This window comes from Aythya ferina (genome assembly GCF_964211825.1).
Source record: "Aythya ferina genome assembly, chromosome: 9".
In the NCBI taxonomy this organism is placed as follows: Eukaryota; Metazoa; Chordata; class Aves; order Anseriformes; family Anatidae; genus Aythya; species Aythya ferina.
The window spans coordinates 5829894-5853252 of record NC_140305.1 but is presented as its reverse complement, the minus strand read 5'-3'; the positions used below and the strand labels follow the sequence as shown (position 1 = coordinate 5853252).

Here is a 23359-nt window from a genome sequence, read left to right as displayed (position 1 = left end):
AACTGGATTTTGGACAAGCAGGTATTTTTTGGATCAACCAACAGGGTTCTTTTTCTGACAAAAAAAAATAATGAAATTATGAATGCTTTTGAGAGAAATAGGTGCCAGCTCAAGCACAGTTTCTATTCAGTAGAAGGTTGATTTGGAGTAAAATTACTTGTGCATGTACACTACAGCCTGCAAGCAACATCAGTGAGCTATCTGGAAAAAGCCTTATCTGTGAATGATTTGCAGAACGAGGCACTTTTAACCAGAAGGCATCAGCATTATTTCTACAGCTATATATTTATAAACAAAAATGTCCATAAAACAATATTGCATCCTACCTTTTGCAGAGAGGGGCCCAGAAATACAATTAGGCAGTCTGAAACTTCAGACATCTGAGATTTGTGCAGCAAGCAGTTCCCTCCCACCCAAAACAAAAGCTTAAGCAGGCTCAGATGAAACAAGGAATTCAAGTCAGTGCAAATCAGCTGAGCCATGGTAACTGTCTGGATGCATTCACAGGCCCACTGCAAGTTTAATTCAATTTAACTAGCCTACTATTAAAGAGGGTTATCCAAAATGCATTGCATTGCATTTGCTGTGACTTCAAAGCATATAGAAATAAATATCACAACTTGGATGATGCATATTATCTTGTGAAGTTGCATCACTTAAATGCATTTGTCTCTCTATTTAGGTGTCATGTTGACAACAATATGATGCAAACCTGTAGACAAAAATTCTTTGGAATTTTGTTTGAACTCCAAATCCAGAAACAAATACAGATTCTATTATAGCTTCAGCTCATGTCTGATGTTTAATGAGTCTTGTATTTCCCACAGAGCTGAAAACACATCCCTTATCACTTGAGGGAAAAAACATCTCCCCTTCTCATAAGCTACTTATTTTCTGTCACTATTTCTGACAGTGCTCCCTTTGCTGGCTAATGCATTCTGTGACGGTTCTTTGGAAACAAGTTATTTTACTCCTGTTTTATGGGTTTCACTCACAAGGAACAAGCCTGCTTTCAGAAGAGACTGTTTTCATTTACCTATAAATACCTTTGCATCCATATCAAAAAGGGGTCCATTTAGGGCAGAACTCAAATTGCAGTACACCCAGTATGGGATACACCTACAGGGGATGTAGGAATTTACCAGCCTCAGTGTGTCTAGCACATGTTATGCTATCAGAGGCCCAAAAGAAATCAGCAGATGAAAACTGAGCCTTAGTTGCTAGCAATTCTCAACACAGCAGGGTAGGAGGTTCATAGGGTTTGTTGTATTAATAGAGAGCATGGGCTTACACACTTGAACTTTTATAGTATTTTCTGTATCTTCCATATGTCAGAAGCCATGGAACAACTTTATTCCTTTCTGGCAAATCTGTTTACACAGATCTCTGCCAACCCTCTCCAGCCTGCATTGGCTTATTCTACAGCTGAGTGCACTCTTTAAGGACCTCCCACTGAGGTGCAAGAAGGGTGAAGTCATTTTCAGAATACATTGTTCAGAAGCCCCACTTGTGCTGTCTGTTCTTAAGTACATCAAACCCTACTTGTTAGGACTTTTTTCACGTCTATCAGTCTGATTCTCCTTGCAACATGCAGGTGATATTAGGGGAAACATCACAGAAAACAATAACATAGCCAGATAAATGACAGTCAAAACTAAATCTTACTGTACAAGAATACATTCCTGCTTATTAAGCATAAGATGAAGAGCTGTTTGGGTGTGGAGACACTACAAACCTACTGTGGTCCAGCTTCCACACATGGCTGGAGAGAGGACATGTGCCTTCTTACTTCTTGCTACTAACAGTGGCCAGAGGACAGGGTAAATCCTGACCCCAATGTCAGAATCAACAACGCCACGAAACTTCTGGCCCCTGAATCAAAATATTAGTTCCTAATTGCTGAGGTGGAAAAGCCTCAAGCACAATCTCTGGCCAAAACCTCAGAAATCAAACTTTGGTGTGAACAGAACGTAAAGCAAAACACTGTACGTTCATGTATTTTTTGTATGCAGCTACCTTAACCCTCTGTAGTGATCTTCCCAATGCTCAGTCAAACTCTGCAGTCCTTCAGTTCATGAAATCTCTTCTGACACCAACTGAGTTCTGTCACTGATTTGTTGTTGTTTAATACTCAGTGACTTAGCCCTGGTGTTTGAGGACACAAAGGGCAAGGTTTCCTCAGAACAGAAGACAGCTATAAGAAAATGGCAACAGAACCTCTGAGGAAGGATCTGTGTCTTTAGGATAGATGTTCAAAAATGCTAGATGATGTCACTTAACTTCACTAGGTTTGTGTTTTCTCATGTATCTGGAGACCATTATAAGGAGGGAACAAAGTTATTATTACTCTTTGTATATCAAGCTTGTCCTGATAAGGCAAATATTTTATGGGATGTACTACAGTAGAGCTCAACTGTGCTAAAATTAGTGGCTGCAAAGAATCAACTCCTAAGCTGTCAGCACATCCATCTCTATCTTTCAAAGGGTTTTGTGAAATGACTTGGAAAATATGGACAAGTAGGAATTCTGAATAGGTTATTGCATCTCAAAGAGAAATATTCATTTGATAGGAATACCACAGTTCAGACCTTTGTGTTACTTAGCCCCAGCAGTTGCCAGTTAAGAAGTTAAATACTAATTCTAAAAAAAGTCCTTGTTGCAAAAAGTATTTTGGAAAATTACATTAGCAGTAGTATTTGCAAATATTATTTCAATCACCCCCCAAAGCAAAGCACTTCTTCAGTAGTGAAAACTAAGTCGTTGTCTGGCTGACATAAAAGAAGGTCTGGACTCCTGCACTCAGGCAATGCAATGGCCATGGCAGGACCTGGGACCAGTGAGCCAGGGCTGGGGCTCCCCTGCAGCCGTAAGCCCAGCAGGTGAGCAGGCAGAAGGCAGGTGGGGTTCCAGAAACCCTCCGCCTTTTGTCCATTTAGATAAAAATGGACTATATTTGTGATGGTTCAGTTTTGCAGGCTCAGCAAACAATGTGACTGTAAACTTTTCTGACCAATCGTGCATTGTATTTTATTTAATGAGGTAACTGCAGTTTATCAGATATAATCACACATCTCCAGACCTGGAAATAAGATAAATCCATGTTCAAATTTCATAAAACCTCTACAAAGGGTGGAAACAAACTATCCAAACAGCAATACCAATTAAATCCTTGGAAAGTGACTTTAGAATCAAACTAGTGATTTGGGCCAACTGTTAGCTATCATGCATCGCTCCCTCTGGGTATTTGATATGTCTCTAGATCAAGTGAAATAGCTTTTTGTATAGTGGCATGACTTGCGTGTAACCCTATTATTTCACTTAACCCTCCTGCTGAGGCACATTAATGCAGTCAAACTGAAGCTTACTATATAAATACACGCATATATTATGTACACAACACATAACATACACTATATCAATTGCTTATATGATATATTATATTTTATATATATATATAGAACATATAAGTCAATTACCATGGAAACAAGTGATGAGAAGGGTCTGCACTGTTGAAAGAAGCCATGGTAAAGGTCCAGGACTTTTGACTGAAGGATCATAATCCAACAGTAAATGTCAGTATGGTTTTTCCCTGTCAGCATGCAAGAGCTTATTAGCTGTGATGCAAGCTAAATATAACTATCTATAATACCCTGCAACATTCTCAGAAATATGAGCAAACATATTTCTTTTAATAATACTTACTTCACAACAACCCAAGCAAAATCAAATACCCATATTTTCACAACTGAAATTTAGGATCTAACTCTTGCTTGACTTAGGCATCACACTGCCATTTTAATCTGGGCAATATGGATGCAAAACTTTTCCATTTAGAAGATTTCTAATCTCCTTTCCCAAAGCAGAGATGACTATGAAAATGTAAGAGCAGTGGTGACTCAGCTCTGCTAATCTATTCAATGTTCTACACTTAAAGCAAGAGTACCACAGTTCTACTGGCATACCTCATTGCAATTTGACTCGTGCTGTCTATGGGAAGCTGAGCCATACCACACTGAAGAGAGCAGAGAAGATGGAGGAAGCACAAATAGGCTTGGTCAGAAGATCACTACTTTCCTACGAAGTCCACTTCCAGTAAACAAGATGTTAACACCACACATCCCAGTGTTCTTCCATCAGGCTGTACTATTTTACACATTACCAAAGGGAAATAATTTTGAAAGGTTTAAAGGAACAGTTCAGACCAGCAATGTTGCCCAACATACTCCAAAATGCAAGTTTCAGTTGCTGACCTCAATAAGAGTAATCTACAAGTAACATATTTTGAGTAAGCAGCACAGGCTCCATATGTCATTCTGTTCTAGAAGCAAATATGAAGCACCTAAAGCAACTAATCAACAATAGCTGTCACACTTCCTTCCATTGACACCAGTACGAATTCTGCCATTGATTAAAATCTACTTTTAAGTTCTTTTTTTTTTTTTTTTTTTTTTAAAGTACTTTTTAGTTCTGTTCAATTTTAGGCAGTGAATAATGCGTAGTATTTTTCTAAGTCAAGGGCAAGGCTTTGGTCAGGAGGAGCAGAAATATCACAGCAAGGCCTGACTTCATCTCCAGCAAATGAGATCCTGGTATACTTTTCTGAGCATGGGCATTTGCTTTAAACAGCTTGAATCAGATTTCACTGAAATCTACTAGGTCTTTAAGGAAAATCCTAGTATCACTGGGGTTTATACCTAAGAGAGAAGAAAAAGGAATAATATTGAGCACACTGTCAGCATTTCTACATTTTAATTCACTTTCAATTTTAAAACATCATAAAAACAGTTAATAAACTTTCAGAAGGTTACCTAAACTCTCTTAGAACAAAGTAAGGCTAGTATGAATTGAACAGTTAAACTGGTTGATGGATGAAATTATTGCCCTATCAGCCAAGTTCATTTTTCACATATTTTATAGCTCAGTTAATGCTTTTTGACTATGCCATGAAAAGCACAAAAGTGGATGTGGTAAAGTTTTATGGGTGGCTAGTGTTTGTGTCTTCAGTACTTTTAATTATTTTAGTGGGTGAGGTTACTGACATCCCATACTTTTTGAATAATAATTTTTTCTTTGCAATAAATCCTTTTGAAGATTTGCCCTTTTTTTAAACTCGGAATTCTTACATAAAAATATCCAAATACCCAGTGTAAAGTGTTTATTATGATAACCAAATCAAACACAGAAAGATTAATTTGATCACTAAACTGCAATTTAAATGAAACTACGGATTATCAGTTCTCTCATTTCTTAGTTCATGAAAAATGCGTGAGTCAGAAAGGTTTTGAAAATGTCTTCAGAGCTCTTCCATCCTGTTCTAACAGATGATGTAAGCCACCATTACACATAATAAGGCCAGTCTGCACTGTCAAAACCATTACAAAAAATCAACAATATTTTCCCAGGGCCGTAAAAATTAGTTTTTCCCATAATCATTTCAAGGCGATAGTGAGACATGCAGGCTGTTATAACAGTTATGGATTACACAGGCCATAAAACTGATGTAGATTGGTAAATCTTCCTCAAAAATATGTTAACTGATTGATAGACCATTATTAGATTGAATCATTATGACTGGGTAGCAAGTAAAGTAAATTTCTGGATTGTTTTAGGTTCTAGTATCCTTTGTTGTTGTTTAAAAAAAAAAAAAAAAAATCTTCCTCCAAGAAATATTGTGTTCCTAAGATGTATCATACCATGGTACCTGTAAAACACCAAAGGCATGCATGACACTGTACAGGCAAGTATAAGAAAACGGTCATGGCAGAGAAGGTTATGGTTTAATTTAGTCATTAAACAGGGTACTGAAAGCATGTGATTTTGATGGAAGCTGGAAGAAGAGATGTATTTTGTCAATAAAGCATCAGGAAACTAGTCTGAGTTTAGGACTGGATCTCACTGTGTTTTCCTCTCAGGCCTTACTTTTTTATTCTTCTCACAGACAGCTGAACTCAATGGAAATAGGCTCTGATTCCCATAGCTCCATGACTGCAGTGGTTTGACCCAACACAAAGGTAACATGCACATGGAACAGACATGGATGAGAGAGATGCACTGATAGCTCACAGTTCTACATGCAGGCATTTATGGGTGGTTCTCTTATGGAAGGAAAAGAGTACTAGCATGTTGTAGCCAAACCTTGAGGATTCTGTAGCATTTACAATATGGTACTGTTGGTGCTAAATGGCCTGTAAAGGCAAATACTGAATGCCTGTGATCACTGCACATATTCTTATGAGCTGGATTTCCAGTTTGGCTCAGTGTCTTGGAGGCCCAATGAAAATGTGGCAAACAAAGTCAAGAGCATTCAACTTCAGACCAAAATCCCCAGCTCCATACCACCAGAATCAGAGTTTTTTCCAAGCTTTTAAAGTTTACTTATTTACTGTGTTCAGGCCTTGACAGTATTTTAGGGGGCATATAAGATGAAGGGGGAAGAATAAAGGCAAGGAGAATAACACCTGTCTTTGCAGCTGGTCAACATGCAGATCTGTAATGTGCCGCCTGCTGGGAAACAGGGATAGTCTCACGTTACACTGGGCCTTCAGCAACTGAGGGAGTTTGCAGAACGGAATCCTGCAACTAGGAGATGTGAGGCTTGGGCTTCAGCCAAAAACAATAGAGACCAGCATTAAATGAAAAGTTCCATAAGTTCAAATGCATTCAATCACCGAACAACACACAGCTTTGTGGTTTGAAAGAATTTAAAAAGAATTTTAAATCATCATTGCAGAGCTACCAGTTGTTTCTAATTTTGAAGAACAATCACTATTTTACACTTAACTACCACCAAATGCTTCCCAGAGTGACCGTAGTCACCCATAAACACGCAAAATATCTTCATTTAGGAACAACAGACTAAGTCTGATAAGAGCTGATATGCTGCTCTGAAAATTGCTTTAGTGCCTGAAGCAGAATTTCATCTTTCATAGACTAAATCCACCTTAGTAAGCGGGACCCATTCTGCTTTAAGTTACATCCTTAGAAGCTCATTGACTACAATTGAAAAGTCATTGCAAAAGGGTAATACCAAAAGGTTAGCAGAGAAATATATGTAATGCTATTACAGTAGGCATTTAGAGAGTGTAATGTTAAGAATAGCAAAGAAAGGTTGCCGCAGAAAGCAATAAAATAAAGAAAAATAAAAGTTGAGCTGAAAATCCTGAAACAGTGAAACCTGCCTATCTCTGCCTCCAAAATGACACAGTAGAACAGCAAGGACATGTCTGTAGAATCTCTCAGAAAAATGATCTAAGCACTAAATTACCAGGGAATAGAATCACATGTTAGAAAACAAAATGTTTTTTTTCTTTTTTTTTTTTTGGTCATAGTCTAAATAATGCTGACTGCTAAAAGAAGTCAAGGGATGTAGAGGTTTATGATTCTCCATAAGGAGCATACACGTAATGACCTGCATTTTCAGAAGTGAGCCCTAATGTTCATGACAAAAATGAACAAACAACAATGAACAACAACAAAAACGCTTATTTTGAGAACCTAATCATCTTAAACTCTCCTTGATTTTGGTACAAATCCAGACCAAAGCAATCCTCCCTGATGAGGGAGTCTTCTCAAAGCTGAGTGGGAGACACGGCACTCCCAAAATTTGGTTGAGAAGCAAACTGGGGGAATGGTAATTTGATAGTGTCTGGAACAGGACATCTTATAAAGGATTTAAAAAAGACCTATGACATTTGCAAGGCAACATATTGGAAGATATAGTTTGATGTGCTAGAGTCTGAAGTATTAGTGCGTATACAAAGACAATATAAAAACAGTTGATACTGGGCCATTCAGGCAAGGGACAGTTTTCACATTAACACGGCTGTTTACTTTTTTTTTTTTTTTTTTTTTTTTTGAGAGAGAAAGACAATGATCTTTTGGAGAAAAAAGTCTATAAAATGTATTCCAGCTTTTTTTTTTTTTTCAGGTTCATTACTAGAGATTTAATGACCTAATATTCCTTTAATCTCTATTTTTATGATTCTATTAAACAAATGATAAATAAAAAATTTCCTCTAGACACGCAGGGGGAAAAACATCACCAAAATATTGGAAAAGGATCCAGGTTTTCAGTCAGTTGAAGCCTCCCTAATTGGCTGGCATGTTTTTCCGCACTTATTACAGTGAATGCTGCCATCTGTTTCTTACTTCAAAAGAAATAGTCAAAATGATAAGCAAGCTAACAGAGAAGGAAGTCTTAAATGCATACAGAATATTTAAAAATGCATAGTATCCACTAACTCCCTGTGGATAGAATATCTTCAGTCTTGACATGATAATTACCAGTAGAAAAATTGTGACAGGCAAATACTCAACTAGCTTCCACTTCTGATAATGGGGCACATACAGATGAGATCATTTTGACTCCAGGTTTTCCATTACTTGCTTTGAGTTTTATGTTTTAAGTATCCCAGTAAGGGTGCTTCTTTGTAATGAGTCAGGCTGTGCACTGCCCATCCATTAGATCACAGGTTGTTGACTGAAGCATTGCATTAATACTGAAAAATCTGCTAACGTAAAACATTGTCCTCAACAGCACAAAGGGAAGCTTAATAAACAACAAGAGAAAGAGAATGAAAGAAAATAAACATACAGTGTTAAAGAAAAAGATACACAAGAGATAGCATATATTCACTTCCAGCAGAGAGCTTATTTATCATTAACAATGCCTTCATCATTTCTGATTTCACAATTAATCAAATATGCACTCTGGCTTTTTTCCTAATTGTTAAGCATCATAATGAGGAACTGATATTCTAACACTTCAGTAGTTAGTTCTACCAAATGCTGCTTTACCTAAGGATTGCAAAATTGATTCTTCCAAAAACAGTCATGTCAAAGACTACTAGTCCACAAGCTACCATTGGACGTTCACTTGTAAACTTAAGTGCTTCCAGACTATTCAGTGGAATATAGACTGTTATGGGTGTATAGTATAGGAAGACTCCTGTGCCAATCTGTATGGAAAAAGCCATAACCTGAAAAAAAAATCATGGAAAATAACTATAGAACACAGGATGTGCAATAATTCACAGAAGTGACAATAGCATGAGTACAAAATACAGGAGGGGATTTCACTCACATGAAGCCTGTCATGCATCTTTTCACCCTAGCAGTGCAGGGGATAGTAGCAAGATTCACAGCTTCCCTTTGTCCCATTTTCTATCCATCTGACCACAGCAACCCAAATCTGGATTTGAATCCATTTGTATTATGAGACTACAATAAATAAGTGCACTCTGCATCTCATGGCAGGAAAATACAGATACCATGGCTAAGGGGAACAAAAATCATTTGCAACATAACTGGTTTTGTAGCATTCCAACTTTTTGTCGTGTTTCACCATAGACTTCATTAATTAACCTTTTTGCAGCTTTCTTTTCTTCTTCTTCTTCTTATTTTAAAATTTATCCTCATGTCAATATAATACTGTCTTGTTTGTTTTATAACTGCCTAAGTAACAAAAACACTGAGATAGACTGGCCAGGGCTAAGACATACCAAACACTAATTCCTTTCACTTCTATCCGTAAACCACTGTACAGAAAGACAATTTTAGAAGGAACAGGAGGTGATCATATATTTATACTACAGGATGGTTAGCTAAGCTCCAGAGGTACCTGCTCAGGGCTGAATGCAAGCAAATGGGAAGAAAAAGAACAGAAAACAAGATGGTGAAAAACAACAATGGGGGAAAAAAAAAAAATAGAGGTGACTAACAGGTCATTCATGAACATTTATATCAGAGCCTGTGAACCACAAAAGGTAAAGACGGAAAGATATAGGCCTCAGACTAGAAAAAGAATTGTATCTTGACAGTGTCACAGCTCAGCTTACAAACAGGACTGATGACTACAGTTTGTGTTTTCCAACCCTTTTCTCCAGGGGTGTGTGTTTGTGTGTGTGTATACACACACAGTGAGAGAAACGGGGAATGGCCAAGAGCTCCTGGCTCTTGCTACCATAAAAGGGAAAGCTGAGAAAGGGCAGGAAAGGCAGCACTTAAATCGCACAGGCAAAGGAGGTGTCTGTGCTATCGCAGTGGAGTGCACTTACTGTAGCCAAGGATTCAGCACAATTCTCAGGCAGACAGGTTTTTGGAAATGCAGATAAATTCAGAGGAGATATTTAAACCTGTAAACAGGATATAAAAAACGTGGAAAATCAATCATCTCCTGTATGAGCTTCAGTAACTACTACACAAGTTTGGTCCGTCATAGGGGTACTATGCACTGGGATGCCTGAGTTCACAATTACCCCTTTATAAAATGTGCTTTATAAGAAACACTTCTTCAGCTAATATAAGTGAGTAACTATAGGTTGAATTAAGATATTTTTTGTTTGAAAAAGTGTTACCATTCTTCTGATGACAGAATACGTAGCATCTCCTGTAATCAACCTTAAGTTACTTAGAGGAGCCTAACTCCACTTGTCACAAATACATGTCTACTGTGACATGAGAACTGTGTTTTGATAAAGCAATTGGAAAACAATCCATTTGTCTGGAATAATAAAGTACAAGTGCTGTAGTGCGTTTAACATGCAATTGACATGCACCACAGAATGCTCTGCCCACAGTAAGAGACCCACTGAAGAAAGTAGTTGGACATAGACTCTATAATCTCTAAAGGAAGGGAAGAAATGTCATTTACAACGTGTACAACATGTAATACGCGCAACTGGTCAAATCAGTGCTGACAAATACATTTGCTGACAAACTCACTCTTTTTCCAATTACCAACTCTTTCCAAGTAGACTACTGTTGTGTTTTTTATTGTAATTGTGGAACAGACAATTGAAGTGCCTGAGCCAAAGCCCCAGATTCTCATCAGCTTTACTGGGCTATGGGAAATGGCTGTAGATGAACAAACTATTTGAAGAATTCATGAAATATTTACTTGGACTGTTTCACCCTTGTTATTTATGCTGTGTTACTGGTCATTCAAGCAATACATATTGTGTTGTTGTTTCCAGCCTAAATATATGAAATCTTTTAATCATGGTATTAACTCTACAACTTCTGAGCAGGGGAAATGGAGAGGGAGGTGCCAGTCTCATCTATCTGGTAACTAATAATAGGATGTGTGGGGAGGTTCAGCCTGGACATTAGGAAAAATTGTTTACCATGGGGGTGGTCAAACACTGCAATGGGCTTCCTAGCAAGGTGGTTGATGCCCCATGCCTGTCAGTGCTCAAGAAGCGTTTGGATAATACCCTCAATAACATGCTTAAACTTTTGGTCAGCCCTGAAGTGGTCAGGCAGTTGGCTTTGATGATTTTCGTAGGTCCCTTCCAACTGACCTATTGCATATTAATAATTTATCAGCAAATATTTTTTACACATGAATGAATAGTCATACTCACAGCGGAATAAAACAATGTAAAGGACAGCCATTGTCCAAAAGTTTACGGAAGCACAAATATAGATGAATGGTTGATACTAAAAGCCTGTATTAAGTCCACAACATTCAGAATTCAAGACAGTGTTTGCAAGTCACTGTATAGGTCATTAGTTTGATGCAGAAAAAGTCCCAGAACAGACTACAGCGTAAGCTGATGCACTGACTGCTGAAATCACCAGTACATCTGTCCTTCTCATGAACAGAGAGGAAATCAAACACTGCAATCAAATACGAGTGCTTCATTTTTCAGGATAATTTTTCAGTGCTTCATTTTTGGAATTGTATTATCTGCCTTATAGGGGAAAGTAATTGTCTTTATAATTCAACCCTACTACAGTCTGTTATGGTTAACAATAGCAATAACATATCTTTTCCAAAGTCCTGTATGAAAAATCCTTCAGAGGATTTACCATTTAATACTGAAATTATGAGACACTTACCTCTGCAGAATAACATCACCTTTTCCTAATCCAACTGCCTTCTAATAGATTTGTTTGAGGACTCATGGGACATGCCAGATACAGAATGATAACAATCTGATTCTTAGCTGCTTCTAAATGTCTTAAGCAGCATGGGTGCTGCTTGCCTTTTTTTCATATGAACATACCAGAAAGTTTCCCCTTGATATTTGAGCATTTTTTAAGATATTATCCATCTTTCCTATTTATAGAGTATTTTTTTCCTTGAAATTCTCTCTCCTGAAATATATCTACCAGGTATTCTGATTATTTACATGCCATCTTGCATCAAAATCCCTTTTCAAGAAACATCCCCTGCAAAGTACTTTAATGGCCCAGAAATTCCTGAGTGATCGGTTGAGGCTCTGAATAACCACAAGATACCTTGTGGCACATCAAAGATATGTTTTCCATCTCTTTATTCGTATGTTTGTTTTCCAGGCATAGAATTATAACCTTCAATACAAAGAGCATACAAACAGAATAAAACCAGTCATTTTTAACATAATAAACTTGATCTATAGACATGTTACTGAATTTACATTAATTTGTTCATTCTTGACACTATCTTGGTAGCAGCAAGCAGTGAACGTGAAGAAAATAACATTGGTTCCAGTGTTCAGTGTGGCACATATAAACATTTGTATAAACTACCCTGAAAACTCAAGGAAAAGGGAACTGGCAAATAACTATGGGTATGATGAGCTGAGCCAAGAATGTGATTTTGGACTGTTTCCATTGTGGTTTTCACTTCAGAGTAATTTGTATGATTTGGAAAGCTAGCAATATAACTCTGTGTAGGGATGGGTTATTCAAGGTAACCTCTATGTTTAACGGATGGGGTATTTTTATAGCCATGGACCAAAAATGAGGTCACATGCTACAGCTACCTAGATCTCGGGAGACAGAGAATCCACTGTTCTTATTTTCTCACATTATCTTGTACAGTACAGAGACATGTATTTTACTGTTCTTAAAATACATAGTTATTAATATGCTAATGGCATGGCAAGCAAAACAGCAAAGCCTAATAAAATATTCCTTTAGCAGAAATACTAACTTTTCATATTCTTTAAGGCTAGTGTTCACACTGAACCTCTCAGGAAATGCAGTGAAGTAGAAGCATAGGAATGTAATATTTGGAACTTTTAAAATGTATCGGACTTAAATGTATTCCCAGTTCATGTGCCAGCCCAGCCTATGTAAAATCTAGCAGATTTTCCCTGTGATAAATCTAGAACTATTATCTAGATAATAACTAGAAATCTTTAAGGTGTTAAAAAGTTTAAAATTGTGGTTGGTACATGAAAACACAACAATTCGGTCCTCTGAGCTCATCAGTTCATTTCCCAGCTCTATTATTTCAGATACATTGGGCTGAAAACAGTATGCATTAAAGGACTACTATCCTTTAACCTATTTGGATGTGAATAATATTTTCTCTAGTACACACCAGATAAAATATGAAAATGTCAAACTTGACATTAGTAACTAAGGAATAAAGTTTCACAGTGGGATATTTTAAAGATTTAAATCCAGATCCCCATCTGTGATGAAGTTTCAGTGTAGCAGAAATACCTAATTTACATCAACAAAAAAATAAATCCAGAAAAATTATGTCAATATAAACATTAAACTCTCATTTCACTCCCCACTCCTTGAAAAGAGTATAAGATTTCCAAGGTTTCTATAGGACCAATCTCACATAAGTTTTGGAAATCATCCACACAAATTGAGAGAAATACTCAAAGGGTCAACATCCTGAGACTTCTTGATGTTCCTGGCTAAAAGCCAGATGAAGAAAAAACAAACAAAAAGTTAAAAATGATGTAAAGGATAATCAAAGGAATGATTAAACAATATGAAGTAAATAAAGCCACTGGTACTTAATAAACAAGAAACACTATTTTTGATGAAAGAAAACCCCAATAATACAGGTCTTAGGCTCTTTTTTTTATCCCTATTCCCCACTAGAGTACACATTGTGGAAGCCATGGATGGGAGAAGCATGGCACGCTGGGGGCTGATGGGCCATCACACTGTATCACCGTGATATGGGTGTAGTGTTGTACCCATAGGACACACCCAGCAGGCTGCTGTGCTATGGTGCCCGGCCCTGTGACAATACAAGTAACTCCCATACACACAGAGGGCAGGGTTAGAGCGTGCACACACAAACATGGCTTGGAAGCACCCTGTCCTCTCTCTACATCTTGTAATGGGATGCCAACCTTGAGCAATGCTTCTAGTCAAGTACAGGCCTGAATCCTATCACAAGGTCCCACGTACATGATACTGCTGCAGCATCAAGGTCTGCTTCAGCTACAGGTAGGTATCTTACTGCAAGGCATGGATTTCCTCTCCACAGCATGTCTTTAAATCATTTCACTCCACAGCTAAGTTTGTAGATGCTGCTGACCATCAGGGAATTTTCCCTTAAACCTCTTTTCATTTCTCATACATTTAATATTTGTTAACAATTTTCTCATTTGAAACTCTCTTTGTTAATGTAGTTTAAGTTTGGTAATTTCCTAGATACATTGTGTTTATGTTCTGCACAGATGCTCAGTTATCTTTCATAAGCTCTGTTAGATCTCCAGGACTGCCTCTTTTTATCATCCCCACCTGACAAGAACTGAGCAGGTTCTGGTCTTCATTAGGGCAAGCAGTTACAGTCAAAGTATGCTTTCACTACCAGATACTAACTAATGCATGTTAAACATATTATGGACAGAAGGTGGTCTGATTTTTCCATGGGGCAGGTTAAAATCTATTGGGGAGAAAAGGATTTATGATGTTCTTGGGAATGTTCACAGCATTTGTAATAGCCTTTTCTGGATGAAGATTTTACTGCGTACTTGAACTGGATTGCTTAACTGATACTTAAGATTGTAGGGTTTCCTCTGGAATACAACTTTAGTTTCATCTTAGATAAATTATTAAAAATGCTTTTTATAGCAAAAGAAAGAATTCTGCTAATACAAAAACCAGCTGAGAAAAATTTTCTGCCAGTAGAGTGTTATCAAAGATACACAAAAGCAACACTACTAAGACAGGCAGAGCAGAATGTGCTGTGCCAGGCACAGCAGCATCCTTTACCCCTCCTGCTGTTTGGCAATGCCATGTGATCAGGACTCAACACAAGAGACAGACCAAAGTCCTTGTAATCCTTCTAGAAGGCTCTTGATATCATCTGTGACAAGGGAAAATGAGATTTGTGGATAATCTCAGCTCATCTTAGCTCCAAATGCCCACAAGGAAAATGTGACTGCAACCTGCACGTCTCATGCACACAATAGGCCCCCTTATCTTTTGCTCCTTTCTGGAATCACGTGGCTCAGGCAAAAGTAGAAACACAGGGATGGAATCTGGTCTACTAGACCATTATTTCTGATCTTGCACTTGTACTTGTACAAGCCTTTTTTTTTTTTTTCCCTAAGCCACCCACCAATGGGCTGTGTAGATCTGTGCTAATAAATGGAAAACAAATAAACAAAAACAAAAACAAACAAACAAAAAAAACAGTTCTGTTGTGATTAGAAATGTTCTGTATGTCAACAAGGAGCAATATGTCTGCACCTTGGCTGTTTGTCCTAGAGGTTTATACCAGTGGTTATCACAAGTCTTTTCCAAAAGCTGGCACAGGACCGGCCAGAAAATAAGCCAAACTGCCCAGAAACAGGCAGAATCTTACAACAGTAAGGGGATGTGATGCTACCTTCTCTTCTTCACCTCCCTCCTCTCCCTGAGTCAATAAACAACAAGAGGAAAAAGCACAGACTGTCAAACCTGAATGGAAGAGACAATTCAGTAGTTAAGCTCTGATTTCCATGTTCACTGAAAGTCCTCCTTTTTTTTTTTTCTTTTTTTTTTTTTTTTAAGGAAAGTTTCCCTGTTCTTACATAACCTTCGACACTGCTGCAGCAGGCTAAGTGAGGGAACAAGATTAACAGATACGAGATATTTTTACTGCTTCACCCAAAGATTCACAGAATTTTCTGGGAATTTTAACACTTGTACAAACCAACGTGTGATTCTTCATGTTGCTATCAGTGCTATGAGAGAATCCTGCATAGCCTCCAAGTTGTACTGAACAATTTTACATAATTAGCATCCTTCTTCAAACTAATACATTTGCTAAATTGTTTTTGATAGAAACTAAAGCGCAATTATTAAGTATCTCTGCAAAATCATAAGGTTATCAAAGTGCAAGTCATTAAGCTGCCATTCCTACTGACTGTTGTGTGTTACCACCAATTTAGACATGCCAAATGGTTTCTGAGTTAACTTACAGGAAATGTATTTGCATGAATTGGCACAGTTTATGTGATCAAGGAAGAAGATCAGTGAACCATAATATATGGTCAATATCTGGCCCAAAATATGACATCTATTTATCTAAATGCAATATCTAGGTTTCATTTTACTGCATCTCTTTCTGTTCCCCTCCTTTTCATAAGCACTTATTAAAAATTATGCTACTGTAAAAAGTGTATTCATTATTTTAAATGAACTCTGATTACAACACTGTTAACCACTGCTCCTCTAATATGATTTGCTTGCCTCACTACCATGAAGGATCCACTATCCAGCAAGTCTTCCAAACAATCACTCTGTCTCCAGCTCACAAGTCCACCTCAGATGGGAAAATCAGTAGCATTTTCCCACACTACTACAGCTCCATTGAAGTTGAAGCTGAAGGTGTGATACCAGCCTCTCTACAGGTAGATGAAGCTTCAGCTGTAAAACACATGGCCCAGACCATGATAAAAATCCATTTTCTTCTCTATAACAGCTGTGATAATGTCAGAGCTCCTCAGATATGGAAAATACTATTTTATTTTTTTTTTCTCTAGAGGAGGGAAAACAGCAAAAAGCCCTGTAATATAGAGTACCATGGGATACTACAGTAAGCCTAGGATTCAACAGTGCAAACCACAGGATTAAATTTCTTGGGCCATTTATAAAGGTCAGCATTTCAAAGTCTTCTGCCATGCATTTAGCACCAAAATCAAATGTGATCCCCAGCCACATCTGCATGATTTTGCTAATGGCACTGAATGTTTTAACACTCCCTGCTCAGTGCTGAAACCTCGTGCAGAGACTTGCGCTCCACCCAGAGCAGTTCTGCATGGGAATGTTTTCTGCAGATGAAAACAGTAATGCTTGTGTGGATCCATCAGCAGTACTCTGCTACCCTGTGTCCAAGACCAGGATCCTTGGCTTTCAGTGACCTTAAGAGTAACAACAGTACTCATACAGGCATCTGAATCTGCAGTAAGAAGAACAAGACCACCTTGACACTGGATAGGAAGAACCCTGCCTCAGAGAGAGGTCCCCTAATGCAAATCATAAAAACATGAAAGTTCTCAATTTCCTCAGTTTTATGTTTCCAGACAAATTCTCAAAGTACATTACTGCATATGTTTACTCTGTTGTTACTTATAATATTCAAAGATGTCTTCCTTCGAGTACACACTTCAAGATACAGGTCTGAGTTTTGAAGGGGGCATGCTCCACACTTCACAGTGCTCACTGGGGGGAACTACATGTCTATTTAGACATAAAACACATGAACATATCCCTAGCTACCAACCTGAAAATTTAAACCACAAAAAAAAAAAAAAAAAAAAAAAAGTGCCCACACATATAGATCTTAAAAAACTCCTTATTACAAAAACTCCATGTTCCCAAATGTAGGAGATAACAGAGGATTAGGCAAATTTACCAATAAATCTGAGTGTAACTATTCCTGTGCAAGAGGAAAAAAAGTCTACACATTTGACCTACTTATACACATTATCAGATATTTGAGAGTAAATCAAGAATTTGTTATTAAGAAATGAGACATGCAATCTTTGGAGCCAAAGTGGTCACTGGTGAACAGTAAAAACCTAATAATTTCCATATTTATTAAATAATCTATTGTTATTTCCTCCAGAAGTCATTGCACACAAAAAGTGAAAACAACCTGAGAAATCCTGGTGTCTCCTGCTATCCCCATTTGTTATTGTACAAGGAAAAAAAATATAAACTAACAAAAATTGAACAGATTAGCTTTTTTTACTTTACTACTGGAATAATACAGAGAAAATTATTATAAGAAGAAAAACACAATTCAGCTTCTGTTTATCCTTCTCTCTTTTCCCCTGTCAGTCTTTCTAGGATTTCTTGTTTTCAGCAAAAAGAAGGAAAGGTTACTTTATAGAGGAAAGAGAAATGAGAAAGGAAGGAGAAGAAATAACAACAAAAGAAAAGATTATACACAACTTTATCTGTTACCAGTCAAAATAAAAGGTTTTTTTGTTTGTTTTGTTTTTCTCTAGTACTTCATCATAGTCCCTATCTGGCCTGTTCTAGCCTCAGCTTACACCCAATTTCTATTAGCATCATTATGTACATGTGCTTATGTCAAAAGAAGAATACACTTCACATCATCAATTCTCAGAACCTGACAACAGATTTAACTGAAGAAAACTTGGAAAGGCTTCTCTAAGTCCCATAAACGTTTATAAAGGATAATAAATAAATTAAATAGAATATCATACCTGAAAATAGAAGCAATAGAAGGCCTAAATAAATCATACCAATGAACAAAAGAGGACTAGAAAATCTTCACAAGGTGAAAATAGTAAAACTGCATATAACATTAAGCATATTAATATTGTATTAAAAGGCAAGCAGCTAAAAGTAGCCCAGAGAGCTTTTGGATATTTACAGGATAACTTAGTCTTCTTATGAAAGATGGTGGGGAAGTAAGATGTTGCAATTATCATGCAGAACTAGTCAGAATTCCAACTCATGTCCTGCATGGTCTTATCAAAGGTTGTTCAAAGTTTTACATTCTTTGTTGCTTAATTTTGTCTTCTGTGTTGTAGCAGAAAATCTCCCACATTATCAACGTACATTAACATTTCCAAAATACATTTAAGTCCATGGAAAAACGAATAGAATATAGTTATTGATGAGCAGGAGACTACAATTAACCAGATGCATAGCATATTCCTATAGCACATCTAAAGCATCTCACTGATGCATGAAAAGCATCTCTTTAGCTTATGAGGCCATCAGCCTCCATGAAGTTTAAGCAAGTTAAACTAACTGAGGATCTGTTCTTCAAATTTTTAAGAGGTTATCACAGAGCCTTTATTTAGAAGGCCAGGCTTACTTGATTTTTTTTAGCCATTTTTAACTAATTCCCTGAACAATTTTCAGAAGAAACAAATACTAACAAAATAGAGCATAGAGTTGCTATTTTAATAGTAATTAATAATAATTGCTTTCAATTCTTTTAGGTAAGCTAAGAACATTACCTGAAATCAAAGCAGAACCTTTAACATTTCTAATACATAAAGATACTGTCAAAAAATCTGTTTCTGAATATTAACTGTCAGGATGCTTTGATATATTAACCACAGAAAAAGGCTGTAGAGTTGAATGAAAGATATTGATACATCTAACATAGAGAGTTCTAGAAACATTTACAGTTTCACACAACTTTTGATTGAAGAAAGTGCTTCCTCTGATTACATTTTCATAAAGAATAGGAATGAGAAACAATGTTCACACAAGCCAAGATTCTTTTTCCACAAAGGTTTCCCTAAGTAAACCATGCCAAAGAGTTAAAACATCAAACTTTAACTGAAACATCTTTGCCCTCCTTCCATTCCCTGCATAAATAGAAATATTTGAAAGGCAGCAGTGGTTCAAAACACCATTTAGGGCTACAAATTAGATTTTCATAATCTGTACACAAGACTAACACTATTCTAAGACAAAGTTTTTTGCAAGAGGCCTACGCACACATTGCACCTCAATCTTTACCTGGAGGCAGTGACCTTTAGGACTAAAAATTTAACAATTAACCAAACTTAGCCCTCTCAAGTACTAAGTAGGTACCTACACCTTGTAGCAAATCTAAAAACTCAGCTCAGATTTCAGAACCTAATATCTTCTACTCATCTATTACCTCATCCTGAAAGCACCTAACTTTCCTGCAAATGCTATTTTTCACTACTAATTGCTTTGATCCATGATCCAAGCCATGCAAGTTTTGACTTGGCTATAGCTATGCTCTTTTCCTACTTATTAAACATATCAGCAATCAGAAATCTGGCCTTTTCCAGTCTATCACTACCTTCCACCTAAGAGTTTACCTAACATGACTCATAGGGAAAACAGTTCTGCAAGTTAACTGAAACGCTCATCTTCCCCCTTCCTACAGACGCATCAAGAGAAGTCTCTACTCACGGGACCCTCAGATATCCCAGGGTAGGGTGCTCTCAGGCCATCCTACTAAATCTAGGTTGCTTCCAATGTTCAATCTACCCTGCATGAGTTGTTAATTAGAAAATAAAGCTTGCTCTAAAGCATTTTAGCTGCAGCCCACTCAGTATAAGCGAATGACTGCAATCACAGAGAACTTAACTTGATTTCAGCAGTATGCAGATGATACTCCAAGGAGAAAAAATAGGTAATAGCCTTCCAACTGCAAGTCATACTTCAATAAAATGACAATTTTTGGATAGAAAGTATAATTTTGTCAAAACTTCAGGGAGGAAGAATTCAAAGACATTATTGCTATAAGCTGGTAACATTTTATTTCAGTTGTAAAATCCTGCATTTGTGCTACAAAAAAAACTAATTAAATCTAACTGGAATATTAAAAAGTCTTGTTGGTGGTGTTTTGTTTTGTTTTGTATGTGGTTTTTTTTTGTTTGTTTGTTTGTTTTTGTTTTTGTTTTTGGTTTTTTTTTACTCATTTAGAATGAAACGAGATTTTGAAGACTCCAAATTTACAGCAGACACAAAGTCACTGTCTTGACTTGCTCCTTATTACAGGATTGGCACACAGAGAAAACAAACTACGGGCTTAAACAGGTTTTCAGTGAGATTCAATTTCTGTAAGTTTTTCTCCTTACGCAAATACCTAATTTCCCTCTAATCTAAGTTAACAGGGGTAGCTGGTTACAAAAATCTAAGTGCACATTAATAGATTCAGTAAAGGTAGTGACAGCTGTACCTGCAAAGATCTACCTTTATCACTCACCACAATGTAGTTATAAGCTAAAGATGCTTTCTCATGTCATTACCTCAGAGAAAAGCCATACTGTAACCAGAAGCTGCTAAAATTTGTTAAATTATTAAGAGCTCAGTAATAGAAGTTGTGACAGACAGAGACAGTCAAGCAAACTCATCATTATAACAGTGCTGTGTCCTCACATGCCATATAAGATTGGCACATTTTCTCAACACAAAATTGCAAACACAAGCAAATCTGTAAGAGCTCTCATGGTTCTCAGTGCAGGAAAAATCAGAAAATAAACTCCATGCAACAGCTTGAACAGCATCAAAATTTCTTATTGGTATGGGTGCTCAGACAAAGCCTGTGTTGTATTATGTGTTCATGGAGCAATCAAGGGGTCATAATTAAAAGTTGCAGTGCAAGCTAAGGAGGTGAAAGTGTTATGTATAGTGTGTTCCCTTACCAGTTGCAAACAGGAAAACATCAGTAAGGTAAAGGTCCTCATGAAGTTTGTCCCTGTCAGGACAGAAGCATAATGTAACTCAGATGACAGGTATTTGCCACAAGAACTCGCACATTCATCTTCAAATAAACATCTTCCATGTAACTGAGTAAAGCAGAAACCAGACATTTTGCACAGTTTGGAAGCTGACCCTTGCTAGGAAATGCCCAGGGTAATAAATTCAGTATGCTTTGAAAACTTCTGATATATCTGTCATCAATTTGTGTTAGTCATTCTAACACAATAGGAAACAAATCAATTTTGACTTGAGACTTCTGTAATTCATATGATGCAACACTCAAAAGTAAAATTAAATTATTAAAAGTTACAAAAGAAATTGAGAGGAAATTTAAGTTTAAAAAAGAGAGTAAGAACAGTATCTTTCCACAAAATATTTCACTAAGTGTCTTCGTGCTTTCTGTTCTCTGGTATTGTGGTCTGTGTGTCAGTATTAACTAGGATTCCCATTTTTTGATGTTTAAATTCAGAATTAATTCATTTGGGGTGAGATTTACTCCAAGAGCACACAGAGTCCCTGTTCAGAAAAGCTACTTGAGGCACCAACCTTATTGTCACAGCCATGTTCTCTGTACATCACTCGTTTGGTCAGCTTCCAAGATATGAACAAGATGCAGACTGGCTCTGGACAAGTGGCATTGATGTTCTGATGCTGGTTCCAGCTCTTGCACTGATTTCTGGCTTCAGTAAACAGGCAAATGGCAGCAAACCTGCCCCAAGCTCATTTCATGGCACATGGATTTAATTTGCCCATCCTCTTCTTTACGCCATTTGAAGAGGAGCACTGTCTCGTTGTATTCTTTTCTTTCTACCATTAATATTGTCCTGGTTTAATTGTATAGAAACATCTTCGCTGTTTTGATGGTACAAGTGCCACTTCTTTATGAATACAGACTTCCCTGCACATTGAGATAATTTACCTTTTATGCGTGCTTGGTTTGATTGTTTCTTTAAATAAATAAAAATTACCTGAACAAATCCAATCAGTTGATTTGTTCTTCTAAGGCTATGAATTTAATGCCAATGAGTAAAATGTTCATTGCATTGAAACCTCAGCCCAAAGGCACTTTAGCTTCTCATATTGGCAGAACATATTTGCCATATACTGTAAAAGTTCATACATTTATACTGTAGGAGAGGACTTTCACATGACAAGAACCTCAAGATCTCTTACAAATTGCTAGGCCTAATATACTTCAATAGCCAAAATGAGCAAGTGAATGGGTAAAATAATTAGAAGATATTAGAATGAAACCTCAGCTCATACAAGTCAGGATATGGATTTATAGCATGGAGGATCTAAATTTGTTCCCTCCCATCTTTTGTTCTCTTGCATTTTCCCCATGGGCCTGATTATTGTCATTTCAATGTTACCCAAATATAATTCATCTTTACACAAACTTTGTATTTTAATGCAGCTTTGTTTTTTCACTTCCTTGGAGAGTATTACTGAAAATAAAATGAAAAAAAAAAAAAAAAGAAAAAAAGAAAGAAAAGAAAAAAACACCATAGGATATAAAACCTTGATTTATATCCTAGTAATCTAGTAATTTCTGAATAATATTGGGGCAGAAGAGTAATGTAGCCTAAGCAGCATTGGCCCTTATATTCACTTTTCACTTAAAAACACAACTGCCCACTAAAAATTAAACATAAGATATGAAAATCCCATCTGAGCATATTAATCTGTGCTCACATGTAGCTATATATCTTCCACAGAATGTGTGTGTATACCTACAGGAATCTTGCAATTCCTCACCATGTCTGGGTTGTAGCAGTTAAGAAGTAGAGGAAAGAAAAAAAAAAAAAAAAAAGAAAAAGTAAAAAGAACACAGAGAAGACTAATTAAACATGGCATGAAAAGAGATCTACCAACAATATTCAAATCAACAGTGCAAGAACATAGCTCATAAGCAACTGATACACTGCAATATGCCCACAGAACACATTTGTTG

At 36.9% G+C, this 23359-nt stretch overlaps 1 long non-coding RNA gene across 1 annotated transcript in view; it reads right to left on the bottom strand.

Moving 5' to 3' along the window:
* LOC311441080 overlaps positions 1-22054 on the bottom strand; it is a 76730-nt gene extending 54676 nt beyond the window's left edge. Inside the window, exon 1 of the long non-coding RNA XR_014695785.1 lies at positions 21952-22054. This is a non-coding gene — a long non-coding RNA (uncharacterized lncRNA). The remainder of the gene's footprint in view (positions 1-21951) is intronic.
* Between the last annotated feature and the right edge of the window lie 1305 nt (positions 22055-23359).